This window comes from Lagopus leucura, unplaced genomic scaffold (genome assembly GCF_019238085.1).
Source record: "Lagopus leucura isolate 7727_CA_CO unplaced genomic scaffold, USGS_WTPT01 Super-Scaffold_100157, whole genome shotgun sequence".
NCBI lineage: Eukaryota > Metazoa > Chordata > Aves > Galliformes > Phasianidae > Lagopus > Lagopus leucura.
Window position 1 is genome coordinate 13,095,492 of NW_024962334.1, and position 9,475 is coordinate 13,104,966.

The window sequence follows — 9,475 nt, forward strand, 5'->3', positions numbered from 1 at the left end:
TTGCAATGTTCAATTTCAGCAAGTCCAAGCATACATAGAGATATTGTTAATAGTAGTTTCCCAAATAAGTATATTTTATTTTCTTAGCTGCCGTATTTCTAAGTAAAGAAAATTGCTTGGAAGTTATTAAACACCCTTATCTTGGCAGAAAGTGTTAGTTTTGAAACCTGTCCTTTGAGTCATATATTTGTGAAATGAAGATTTGATCCAAAGTCCACTGAGATCAGTGGAAAATCCCCAATGAGTTAGGCTTTGGATCAGGTCCTGAGAAGTATACAAGAAAATAGGTAGGTACTGCAGCAATATTATTCACAGGAATTCCTTTCAGCAAGAAGCCTTTTTATAATTTGTAAATGCTACCGATTCTCCGGGGCCAGAACCCCAGGAGAATTCCATCTAGTGACGTCAATTCTGTAGAGGAGAACTTCCTCCGTCCCCTTTTAGGTTTGTGGGACATTTTTGAACAGATGGAGCCTATATAGGTGGGATGGGTTCCATCTGAACAGAAGGGTCACAAATGCACCGACTGAGAGGATAGACAGAGCTATGGGGGAGAGTTTAAAGGAGTGGACAGGGGGATGGGAAGCCTGTACAGAATCCAGCAGAGAGGAAGAAGCAGCTAAAATAAGCAGATGGGTAGACAAGGGGAAATGTTATTAAGGACTGAAATATGTAACGCACCTGCAGAAAAGAAATGAAGGTTGAGAGAGAAAATCAGAATATAAAACTTCTGTTGCAATACAGTTAGGAGTCATAGAAGAGACTTGTTTAAGTAATGTGTAAAAGAGATCAAACAAATAAAGACCATTTTAAAAATAGTAATATTTTACTGTAATATTTTATGAGGACAGTGTAGTGTAGTAGATGCTGGTACTAGAATGTATTTATGGACATTGAAATTGCTTTGATACCTAGGGGGCAACATGATAGAAAGCTCAGTGAAGGCCTGAATTAGGCCTCATCTATTACAATTTACTGACAAGTGAAACACACAGGACATGAATATATGAAAGTATGATGCACCTTCTTCCCCCAAAGAGGACAATGGGAGCACTGAGGAGAAAAAAGATACAGAAAGAAACCGAAAGTACATCACATCACAGAATCTTAAATTCAGAACACTTTAGAACAAACAAGCCGGTGGGAGGACATAGAAAAACAACTGAGTATAATTAAATTTAATAGGAGATAATTTGCATAGTTTGATTGAAAAACAAAAACTGAACTTCATCAGTACAACTGAAGACATGTTTCACTTCCAGTTACATTGGCCTTGGCTCTAGATGGAAAGGATTATTGAATATATTTCCATTGACCTATGTGTTTACATACTTGTTTAAAGAGGACTTTCTCTCACCTTTAGCCTAGCATCACTGTTATCTCAAATAAAATTTAAATAAATGTACCAGCTTTTATTTAGTAGTGGTTATAATGTGATGATAAGATTAACTTTTTAGTACAATTTCATCAAATAGAGCACATCTCCCATAAAGTAGCCATTAAATCTCAAGCTGTTTCGTATTAAGCAATGCTACTGTCCCCAACACCTACTACTGTCACTTTATAAATAATAGGAAATATTTTGTTTGTTTTTAAATACTTTTAGCAGAAAATATTTATGACTTGTCATTACAGATGATTCTGAATTATTGAAACTTCAATCAAGCCCTAATGTAATACTTGACCTTACAATGGATGAGAAGAAACCCAGATCAAAGCACTGCCAAGAATTCAAGAAAGGTAAGATATCTTCAATCATTTGTAACACATTGCTATGTGCCTAAGAACCTTTTCCATGTGGTTATTATCTCAAAAATTCTTAGGGCACCAGAAACACTCAGCTTTGCTTCTCAATTCTCTCTGTGCTTGTGAACAAAGTTCTAAGGATATTCCGTATGGAAACATGCAAGTGGTGCTTTTATGATCACCAAGGGAAGATGTTTCCCTGAAGCCTTTATATGTTTTCAGGAAAATTCTGAGCATCTGCCTGGAGCCTATTTGAATCATACATGCAGTTCACCTCTACAATAAAATCTGACTATGAATCTAAAGGAAAATGCCCAAAGGGTTACATGGCACAATATCAGGATACATACAGCATTTCATTGGCATGCGTATAATCTCGTTATTTAAGAATCTAGATTTAGATGCTTACATGCAATTGTTCAAATAACTAGTTATGTGGAATGAAGCAGTGAGATAATTAATAACAACAATAGGTATTTTCAAATTCAGAAATGTCAAAATATTTGGCCTTTAAATCATACCAACGAGGCATGATACTATTACCTCATAAAGAATGCTGCGATAAAAATAGATATTTAATATCCTTTTTCATCTTGTTATTATGGCTAAACAAACACAAGCTGTAACTACTAACATTGGATCCAAAGAGGATTAGTTGTATAGCTTTCTCTCTTTCTACAACAATAACAAAAAGTTGGTAGAAGACTAAAAAAGTGCTTACTATATACCATTTTTACAGGCTTTCTAAATTAAATTAAAGCCACTCAACATAGCAAAAGAGCCCTCAGGCGTACTACTACATACTACTTATTTTTCAGTATTAAATATTCAGTGTTTTTCTTTTTAAAAGCACATTTTTTACAATTGTAATAAACTTCCATGCTAAATCATATTTGGGGTTGCATATAACCTTGTTTTTATCTAGGTTGTCAAAACTATGCTTTTCATATTCATCTCTATTTGCAATATGTAAAAGACTGAGTAGATTTGGAACAAATTTTCTAAGCAGTGTTTTCTTCCTTTATTGACTCAACATGTAAATTTTCTATTTACAAGTAGAAGAGTGAATAAATGGATATATTAGTCCAGGTAGTTGCTTTAGTCTCATGAGCATTCACAGTACTACTGAGCCATTAGATATCTATTTCTGTTTGTCTGCTCTATATGTTACACATATTCTCAGCAGGCTGACAATCATTCCAGTTTTCATAGTGGAACCAAACACAGGTACATAGAAGTGTAAAAACCTTTAAATACTAATATTAGGACAGTACAGTGACAAGATAATATGGATTCCTAAGTTTTTGAGTCAAAATTGACCTTTGTGTGCACAGTGGCTAATTTCAGTGAGGACGTTATGGATCAGTTTGTCTTCTGATTTCCTCTAATTATCTCACAGATACTGTACCTGTGGGACTCTTAGGAGCAGTCAGTAGTGTACTAATTACCATCTTTAAATCAAAAGGCTTCTAAACAAGCAAATGTCTTGGTTATAATCGCACATATGTTTATTACAGATTGTGTACTCTTTTTACAGTTGGAACAAGCAAGGATTTCAGTAGTGCAGCTCTGCTGTCTTTTGCAAGGACGTGAGTCCTGAATTTTGAAGGTTTAATATATATCTGAATAAATTAATAGTACTGCATAAAGAACCTGGTGAAACCCTAGATTACCTCATTGCCAAATTTCAGTTTCCAGATGCAAGAAGCAGAATGCTTCAGTAAAAGCTCTTTCAATACTTGTATGGCTATTTTATTTTCAACTTTCAAGTTATTAAAAAATCCTGCCACTATTCTATTCAATCAGAAAATAAGTTTTCTCATTAATTATTTATTCATTACTTCAACGGTGCATTTTTAAAACTTACATGATACTGAGTTCCAGCTTTCATGGAGCAGCAAAAGCCAAGGTACTGCAGGCCAGCAAAGCAGTGACTATTTCAGCCAAGGCCTATCCCACTGCTCCCACTGGAGCTCCGAAACGATGGTCAGGTCAAGAGCTGAGATCACCAAGCAAGTTCACAGAGACGAGGAAGGTCTGAGGACAAGCCAGTTAGTTAAAAGGCAGGACAAGTTCAGGTCCTGTGGTTGCCTAAGAGGTCTTAGGTCAGGTAGGGAAGTCCACAGACCAGGACCCACTGTCATAGGTCCCATGGCTGTGGCTAAACCACTGTTCCATCACAGATCAAACCTCAGATCATGAGTGCATGTGGAAACAACATTTGATGCAGATCAAGGCCATTAAGTCCTTCTAGAGTTCTAGAGTGCCCTCATACATAGATCTGTACCTGTACAGAAGTAGCTATGAAGCTCTCAGTTTCATATGAGCTGAAATTTAGCTAGATATATAAAGCAGGTTCACTTAAAACCCTGTCAACTGTATCTTCCTCTTGCATTTCCTGCTTAGGCCTCTCTCCTATTTATCTTTGTCCATTTACCCTGAGCATTATTCCATCAGTGCAAAAGATAAAGGGAGACCAAAGTACGTGACTTTTCTCATTTGCTATTGATTTTACTTACAAGGTTGCAAATTTAGTGGGTAACGATGACTGTTGGAGACATAAGGCGTTGATAAGAGCTACACTGGAGTTGTGTAGTGAGCTTTGGGGGCTTGATGCTTTTGGAGATTTTGGAATCTACAAAGAACAGAAAAGATCCAGAGAGCATCACAAAGTTTCAGTATGCAGTAAAAGAACAGATGTTCCTAATCAAACAGTAGCCTAAGTAGGAAGCAATTTATGCTGCTGCAGTGGATTGAAAGAGAGTAAGGGCAAGAGAATTGCCTATAGATCATAACAAGAAATACAAAGGCAGAGCTGCTCTCTACAACACTGGCACGTGGATCCAATCCTCCATGGTATTTTAATAAACTAGATATTGTTAACCTGTGTTCACATTTACCTTACACTATTCTGGCAACTGGGTACAAAATATTGTTGATTTTCATATATAACTACTGATTTTACTTGGAAGATACATTTTCAGTGCTGTTCAGTGGTAAACTTACCCTTTCTCAAGAAAGAAAAATACTCTGGCTTGTCATCCTCAAAAGACTGTTGACGTTAGGCCTTCTATCCATTTGCAGCAAGTAGGGAGAAATTGCATCATCCCACTAGAAAATGAATATGGTTATTTAAATCTTTCTTCACTACTGGCTTACTCTGAAATTATGATTAATTTGTTTTCATAATGCAAATTCATGAAGATAAGGAAAGACATGGACACTTTTATGAATACGTAAAGCCAAGCTCTCATTCACAAGTTCATATCTATCTTAATTTCCTTACCACAAAAGAAGTTGTATAGAGGATAAATCAGTACAATGATTTTATTTGGTGCATGCGTTTTTTGACCACTTCTCATTTTGGAGTGAAATAACAACATTTGGAATCAGAATCCTCTGGAAGGGTGGAATTTTATTATAGTAGCAAGCATTGAACAATATCAATGCTGTATAAAGTAAAGAACCTCTCCAAGGATCTTTTATCAGAATTTTGATCTGCAGTGTTGGCTCTCACGCCGTCCGATTCAATTCATCTGTATTCTGCCATGATCTTGATGTGCTCTGAAATTGCACCAAAGTATAGCTGGTCACAAATTTCACACTTACCACTTCAGACAAGTGAAAGGTCAAGGGCTTACAACAGTTGTGCAGCTCCTTATCAGTACCACAAAGCACAAATATCATGGAAGTGACTGCAGGTCAGATCAACTGTAATCTATACTAACTATAGTGAGCCTATACAGATCTCTCTGAATTATATAGTGAAGTACGTATGTTTGAACATTTAACAATTGTTTTGCTTCTTAAAGTTCCATTAGAACTAGCAAAATATAATGTTTTTATATATTTTCAGGAATATAACAGTTTTAAAATACTGTTGAGTATTTTAATCTTTTAAATTCTTTAAAAATCTTTTAAAAGTGGGATAGTTCATTTTCCAGTTTTGAAATGTTGTTTGTCTCTTAAATTAACTGCCATGTTTTAAGAGTTATTTAAATATATGATGATCATCAAAAAGATCATAAAAAGCATCATCTTTGAGTATACTACACATTTTGTTTTCTAAAATTGAGACTCAAATTAAACATCTGATTTTCTTCCTCATATTGTTTACCCAACAGTACAGTTCAGCACGAGTTTATTCTTGATTAAAAGAATTTGTTTTGTGAATATGAAAGGCTTTACTTTGAATATCATAGAATGAATGAGAGAATGGCTTAGATTGGAGGGACCGCAAAGCTCATCTAGTTGCAACCCCCCTGTCATGTGCAGGATTGCCACTCATTAACCAAGCTGCCCAGGATCGCACCCAACCTGACTTTGAAGATTACCAGGGAAGGGGCATCTACTGCTCTCATATTCCTGTGATTGTCTCTGTGTGCCTCCTCTGGACGGCTTTGCATCCTTCCTGTTCTGAGGGCTCCAGACATGGACACTGTACTCCAGATAGGGCCTCACAAGGGCAAAGCAGATGGAACAATCATCTCCCACACTTTGCTGGCCATCTTCCTTTGGTGTAGGCCAGGGTGCAGTTGGCCTTCTGCTCTGCAAGAGCACACTGCTGGTTCATGTCCAGCTTTTTGTCCATCAGGATCTCCAAGTCCTTCTCGGCAGGGCTCCTCTCAAGGAGCTCTTCTCGCATTGTGTGCTCATATCTGAGATATTCTTGTTTTCACTTCTAGCGGCTGATTAGAATTAGTTTGTTAGTCTAGTAGAGATTATTCGTTTCATGCAAGCAGTTTTGTAGCTCTTGTTATAGAATCACAGAATCATAGAATTGCTCAGGTTGGAAAAGACCTTCAAAATCATCAAGTCCAACCACAACCTAGCCATACTACCCTAACTCTAACAACACTCCGCTCAGTCACGTCCCTAAGCCTGTCCCTAGACTATTTTTAAACACATTCAGGGATGTTAGCTCAACTACCTTCCTGGGGAGCCTGTTCCAGTGCTTAACAGCCCTTTCAATAAAGAAGTTTTCTGTTTTATCCAACCTAAACCTCCCTTGGCTCAGCTTGAGGCCATTTCCCCTCTCCCTGTCAGCTGTCATTGAGAAGAGAACAACCCCACTCTCGCTGCAATCACCTTTGAGGTATTTAAAGAGAGCAATAAGGTCTCCTCTCAGCCTCCTCTTCCCCAGACGAAACAGCCCCAGTTCCTTTACTTACTCCTTGTAGGGCATATTCTCCAAGCCCTTCACAAGACTTCTTTGCCCTTCTTTGTACCTGCTCCAGCATCTCAATGTCTTTTCTGCATTGAGGTGCCCAAAACTGAACACTGTACTCAAGGTTTATCGTATACTAGAAAATATATGAAAGTTTCTTTGGAATAGATTTTAATCATACAGTACAGCAAGAAGCTAATTTATACACACACCATGCAAGAAGCACTTCAGTTCTTTCTAAAATGAGAACCCATCAATCCCTTGCATCCAAAGTAACTCTGTTTTCAGATAGCAAAGACACCTTAAGTTTCTAATGTCCCATTCTGGGGAGAGGGGGAGGGGGGGGAAAAGAGTTCTGGGGTCAGTGAGAATTATTGAATTAGTAGGCACCACATCTAGCCTGTTCAATGCATAATACTTCAGAAGTTTCTTCAAACAAAATACATTTTTTTTCTCTTGGAAAATAAAAACATTTTATCATTTCTTCAGGTGTGATGGTGGCACAAATTGCCTTTGGACTATTGCAGTACAAATCAATAATAATGAAACTTGTCCTATTACACCTTCAGATACATCTGATGGAACATGGAAGATCACTTACAATGTATTGAGCTGAAATAGCTGCTTGAACTCATATTAACAGAAAACAAGCAGAAGTCATCATGAAAAGTAAATCAAAATGAGCTAATTATCTGATGTTGGTCTTTGGAATTCAAGAAGAACTGGACCTTTTGAATGTATCTGCCTATCTTTCACATCAAAATGTTGGGTACATGTAGGAAAACATTTCCTAAGAGAGAAAGCAAAGAGTTGCCTCCGGTTCTTGCTTTACTCAGTGTAAGCTTAGCTGAAACTCAAACTCTGAAATAATACATCTGACAGAAATTAATAGTTTATTCTTTACAGTGTGTGCAGCATCTTAAAGCAAAACACCAACAAACAAATTGGCAGCTGGCATTTCAGATTGCAAAGTGTTAGCCATCTGGTCCCATAAAATAAAATATTTATTTGATTTTTCTTAAGTATCTAAGTTAGCAGACTACTAAGAGATTTCAAGACCTTTGTTTCAGGAACACTTTTTGCTTGGAATTCCATCAATAAATACTATACTATGTATTTGTTTACTTTATATTTGTCTTTGTTAAGTCAGATAAGGAACTTCAGAATTGAAGTTGTCTTCAGAACCTCCCATATGTTTTCGAGTAACAGTTGCTGTAGCATAAGCCAAGTGGCTCACTCAGCTTTATATAACACTGCCTACATTACGTTTTATGTTACAAGGTTCCTTTCACTTGTTCCCTCTTCTACGACAAGTATGCTGATCCCATTAGTTAGAATACACAGAGGAATTTCATTTTCACAAAACTACATTACTAATGGTTTCTACTGTATTCCTAATGTCTTGTGACATTAAAGTCTTATTTGAAAAGTTTACCGTTACTGATTTTGGCTTCAGCAACAACATAATTTGAAGATACTACCACTGTATCTACTCTTCTGTTTAACACTGAAATTGTTGAAAAGCAACTTCATACTGACAAGGTGATAACAGAAATGTGCCAATAACATTTAATATTGCTCTGTCTGGAACAAACTACTTGTTAGAAGTTGCTCAACACTTGGTGGTAAAACTAAAATCAGTAATCCAAAATGCAATTTAAAACAACAGCAATCTCTTCTTTGACACAATCCAACAGTACTCCACGTTTCTATTCATGTTGATTAGGAATTTTTTGTGCACAGAACATCAGTGTTACCATTGTTTTATAACATAAAGACTTTACCAGAAAGCAGCAGAAAGGGTTTCTTACCATTCTTTTTCACTTCTTGAGATTCTGTTGAAAGCTAAGTCTTAGATGCTCAGATTCATGCAAGTTATGCCCACAGGCACAGAAATGTTTTCTGAGATAGTGCTGTTCTCTTATGCTTATTGGCATGAAGTCATCCAGTCCTAGCCAGGATTTTTTCTACTACTGTGGATTTTCAATCAATAAAAATACCTCATGCATTTTGCATATGCAGAACACAGTACTTTAAGTTCCTCATGGGCAACAGACAAGTATATATTTGAACACCATTGGGAAAAAAATCTAAGAGTAAATACCATCTTCAGTACACTTATGATTCAATTCCCTGTAACTGGCAATTGCAAATATCCAAAGAATGTAATTGCTTGCTTATCCCAAAGCACATCACTGGGCAGAAATAAAAGTGTTGGTTTCATATGCTGATTTATTTTTTTTTAACCTTACACTAAACTTGGAATTCTATTAGATGAGTTACAGGTATGGAAAGAGTATGCATCAGGCTTAGCCTTCGGTGTTCAGCAATTCAGTGCTCATGACACCATGTATGCCTCCAGCTCCAGAGTAGAAGGGATGCAGAAAAGGAATGACAAAAGGAAAGAGAGAAGGTAAGGTGGTGGGAAGGAGAAAAGGAAGAGGGAGAGGAAGGGGGAGATGAAGAGGAAGAGGGAGAAGAATAGGAAGAGAAAAGAGGAAGAGGAGAAGAGGAAAAAGAAGGAGAGGAGAGGAGAGGAGAGGAGAGGAGAGGAGAGGAGAG

General features: G+C 37.0%; 1 long non-coding RNA gene across 1 annotated transcript in view; it reads left to right on the plus strand.

Annotated features, from left to right (window-relative positions):
• LOC122189198 overlaps positions 1–9,475 on the plus strand; it is an 85,685-nt gene that overhangs the window by 43,551 nt on the left and 32,659 nt on the right. The window contains exon 2 of the long non-coding RNA XR_006181745.1: positions 1,636–1,740. This is a non-coding gene — a long non-coding RNA (uncharacterized LOC122189198). The remainder of the gene's footprint in view (positions 1–1,635; positions 1,741–9,475) is intronic.